The sequence below is a fragment of the Fukomys damarensis genome, unplaced genomic scaffold, assembly GCF_012274545.1.
Source record: "Fukomys damarensis isolate Sample0158 unplaced genomic scaffold, DMR_v1.0_HiC HiC_scaffold_25, whole genome shotgun sequence".
NCBI lineage: Eukaryota > Metazoa > Chordata > Mammalia > Rodentia > Bathyergidae > Fukomys > Fukomys damarensis.
In genome coordinates, this window is record NW_022900937.1 from 35,580,103 (window position 1) to 35,584,677 (window position 4,575).

The following is a 4,575-nucleotide window of genomic DNA, read 5'->3' on the forward strand; positions in this document are numbered from 1 at the left end:
TGTTTTTTTTTTTTTTAGACAAGATCTGGCTACGTTGCTAAGTTGCTCAGGCTGAACTGAAACTTGCGATCCTCCTGCCTCAGCCTCCCAGAGTGCTGGGTTTACAGGTGAGCACCAACACAGCCAGCTCAGTCCAGCCTTTAAGCAAGGGTCTCGCAGCTTCCTGCTCAGCAGTCCTCACCCTCCTACATCTCCTCAGAAGCCCTGACCATTAGGCACACAGAGCCCAGGGTATTGGCCAGAGAATAAGTTAGAAACTTCCGGGCTGAGACGTGGACAGCAGAGCTTTCTTCAGCCCCTGTGAGACCCATTGGAAGCAGCACTGCAGGGTCTGGGAAAACAGCGGGTGTCATGTGAGAGGGCTGGAGCTGCCCCACTGTCGCCCAGCCGTTTATCCTCTGATCACTCGCTTTGGCTGTGGAGCATTATTCCAGTTCTTCAGAGCTGAGCTCCGAGCTCCGAGAACTCTGAGAACTGATACAGCACACCTGTGATTTTGAATATTGTACTCGTGGGTCACTGGCTCAGGCGTCGTTGGCAGCGCTTCTGCGTGCTGGGAATCGCACTGGACGTGGGAACAGACGGTGGCAGGAGGCTGAGCTCCAAGGAAGCGGCCGGGGAGATCAGACACTGGGCCGCTCCAGCCCAGTGCAGATGGAGGGACCGTTTTCAGGCACTGGCCGTCAACACCGCTGCCCGCCAGAGCCCTGTCCAGTGTGCAGGGAGCACTGGCCTCAGAGCCCGACACCTACGACTCTGTCTGCCCCTCCACAGTGCTGTTGTTTGCGTCTGCGTGGCCAGCTCTGTATTTACCTTCTCACACATGTTCCGACACATTCACGCACACCTCTTAATGCTCGTTCTTTTGTGTGCATAGACAAGTCCACAGCAGGAGGCTGAGGCAGGAGGATTGCAAGTTCAGCCTAGCATGGGCACCTGAGTGACTTAGCAAGACCCTGTCTCAAAACACCTATCATTTTCAAAAAGGGCTGAGGATGGAGCTCAGAGTGAAGGTCCTCCTCAGTGCCACAAAATGGTCCACATCTCTGTGTGACAGACATCATCACAAATTTATCTCGTGAACAAGAAAGTGTTGGTTTCCTGGTTCTCTCTCCCTTCCTGGATAATAACCCTCCACAGGGCCCTGCATGGAAGGAGGAGAGGTTTCTCCTGTTGCCTGCTCTCTGCTCTGGCCTCTCTTGGATCTGAAAAAGCGAAAGATGACTGTAAAATACCGAGTTAAGATCAACCCTAACAGAACGCAAGTCGTTGGACAGGCAGGACCAGCCGCACTGACCCTGGGTCTCGGGGAAGAATGCTGACTGTGAATAACCCAGTGGCCGCCAGGAGCCCAACACTTCCTGCTCCCCGCAAACTCAGGGGAAGGGGGTCCTTCCCAGGCCCCCGTGGGTACTGCAGTCAAAGGGTTTCCAGGTGCGTATGGGACACACTGCACTTTGCATAGTCACATCCTCTTAAATTCCCACACCATCCTTAGACTTCCTTGCAACCCCTGATGCTATGCAAATCAGTCTCTCCTCCTCGCAGTGAACAGTTAACCAGGGGAGGTCTTTTCACTTGGGCTTCTCGCCCTACTGCAGCAGTGAATTTGAGGCTTTTAGCTACACATTTGATGGACTAGTCATTCTTTTCGGGAGTGGTTACTGGGTTGACTTCCAGAGAAATATCTGCACAAAGAGTAAGGGTTCTGTCGGGGAAGTTGAACTCGGCTCTCCGCTCTTCAAGGCCTCAGTGTGTGTCCCAATCCCCCCCCACCGTTAAGGGCTTAGTTTCTCCCCTGTAGGAAAGAGGCTGGGCTCACTCCTCATGCGGGGGCTGGGCCCGGCCACGCGCAGGGGCTCTGCAGGTCACAGCAGCTCTGCGCAGTCCTGTCCCTGGTGAGGAGGCCGACGGACCACCGCACCGACAGGGCAGGGCTCTGCTGCCCGACGCCGTCTCAGGGCCAGCTGGAGAGGGACTCGGCAGTGGCTGCCTCCATGCTGGTGTCTTCCGGCTCCCTTCCCACTCACCCATCCCTGTGGCCACAGCGCTGACCCTCCAGGGAGGACAGGTCAGGGACGATGGGTCACTCGGATCTCTGGGTCTGACCAGCCGGCTCCCCAGAGCCCAGGATCCTTGCCCCAGGCTCTCAGCTTAGGACCTGCTAGGTGTGTGTTGACTTTAAGGAAAAAACAAAAAACAAAAACAAAAAACTAGGAGTGCTTGGGCCTTTCTGATTTGCATCTTTGGCATACAGCTTCCGGCTTCATAAATCTGGGGAGGGAGGTCGGTGTGCAGGCAGCTTCCGCATCAGAGCCCTGGAGCACAGGACGGCGGCCACAGCGCCTCTGGGGACAAAGGCTGCACCTTCTGCACCCGGGCTGCCCTTCCTAGCTCGGCAGCTGCTGTGAGTACGCGAGGAAAGCAAACTCTTCTCTTCCCAGCGTCAGGAGAAACGCTCGCTCCTCACGACAAAGAGGACCACAGGCACCAGGCTCCTCTGCTGGGAGCCACAGTTGCAGGCAGTGCTCTGTGCGCCCGGAAGCTTCCTGTTTTTCTCCGCGGAAGCCCTGACTGGGTCCCCTGGCGAATCCGTCTGAGACTGCAGTTCAAGCGCTTGGCGTCTGGAGAGCAGGGAGGCCTGGAGAAAGCCTCGGTCTTGCACCAGGGGAACAGCAGCCCCGTTCCCACCGCCAGTGGGCTCCCACCGGAGCAGCGGATGGCAAAAGCGGCTCCCCAGCGTGCAGGCCCACACTGCGGGGGCCCCAGAACCAGCTGCAGCGCCTCTGTGAATCCAGCCCCACAGCCCGGCCAGCGCCCGGGGCCCCTCGCAGACCCTGCTGGGAGCAGGCCGAAGACCTCTCCCTCCAGACCTCTGCAGATGCTCAGGTCTCCAGGCACCCTCCAGTCTTCCGTGCAGACCGAGCCCCCAACGGGAAGTGGTCAAAGCCCAGCGCAGGAGTCAAAGCTGTGCGGGACGATGCTTTGGGTGTCAGCGTGAACATTTGAGGGGTCCTGCGGGGTGCAAAGGAGGACGTGACTGGGCTGGCCAGCAGGGAGGACAGTCGGGAAAGCACTGAGGGTTTCGCAGTGAAGACAGAGGCTCACGACTGAAGCTGCCAGCCCGAGAGGGCCCAGATTGGGTGCTTCTCCCGGGAAGCCTCCGGGTAGGGCCAGCAGAAGACAGTCCTGGGGCTCCAGACCGTCAGCCCCTAAGCTTCCTGTTTACTACTCTGGAAGGGCTGCTTAGCAGAAGATCCCTTAGAGGTCTTGAGGGAAGAGTCAGGGTGCAGCAAGGCTTGCTTGCCTACTTCCTTCCACACGGCCGCATGTTTATTCTTTGCCCGAGTGAACAACCGGGAGGTAATTCGCTCTTCCCCAGTTCCTGCTACCAGCTGGTACTTCCAACCTCTGCGTGGCCTGGTAAGCTTGGCACGCGTCCGTTGTTATTCCGATCGACCCCCAGTGTCACGTGTGCGTAGGTTGGGGGCTCTGAAGATGACTGGCTCTTAATCATCCACGGGTGCGTCTATTCTTGCATGCGGTTAGAGGCTGGGTCTCTGGCTGTGTAAGGTGATCTGCTCTTTCTGCTTCCTGTCTGTTTCTGGCTGCCAGGGTTCCAGCAGCTTTCCTTTGCTAGACCCTCTGCTGTGCCACTTCTGTCTCGGAGGCAGCCGTGTACTAAACGTCTGCAATCATGAGCCCCAAAAAACCTCTCCTGCCTTAAGTAGCTTGTTTCTAACAACATTCTATCCTTAACAGGTACAGTGTTTACAGTGTTGTTTCTTTTATACGGACATTTACAAATATATATATCAATTTTAATTTATACTCTGTTCTTTTTGGCAGTGTCCAGGGATTTGTTGTACAAAGCAAATCCTCTACCACTGACCAGCTAACTGAAGTACTTAAGTTTCCTTTTGCTCATTGCATTGCTTCAGTTAGCTTTTCCGCCCCTTCTCATGTTTTCATTTCTTTCACACAGAAGCTTTCCTCCAAGGCCTAGGGCTCCCGGATCCTCTGTTTTGCAGCCAGATACTGGGCTGCAGGTGGGGCTCAGTGGGAGCGCATTGGCCCTAGCACACTCCAGGCCTTAGGTTCGCTTCCAGCACCTGAAAAAAAAGAGCCAGGCACTAACCAGCTAAAATGAAGATCTGTGTTTGCGCACTCAGCTGGTGAGCTTCCTTGAGCATCGTGTGTTTGGGTTTTGCTTGACTCTGTCCGAGAACTACGCCCTTGCTCTGGGGCCTTTTGCTTCCATTCTCCAGAGCAGTTTCCTTATCTCCTGCCTGTGATGTGCTGGGCATCAGGGACACAGAACAGCTGGGAGGACTTCTTTTCATTCTCCCTGCCACTGGCCACGTCTCTCACCCTCCCTCACCTTCTCTCTCCTCTGAACCTTGCTCCCTAAGTCCATAGCTTTTTGTTAAATTTCCATCAAACTTCTGGTCTCCCACCGCGATGGTGCAGCAGGAGGTCTGGGGGCCTCGCTGTACGGGCGGCTAACTGGTTCTTTTGTTTTAATCCTGTCTTCTTGATCTCTGCTTCCAAAGACAGCCAGCGGATAAGCAAGGA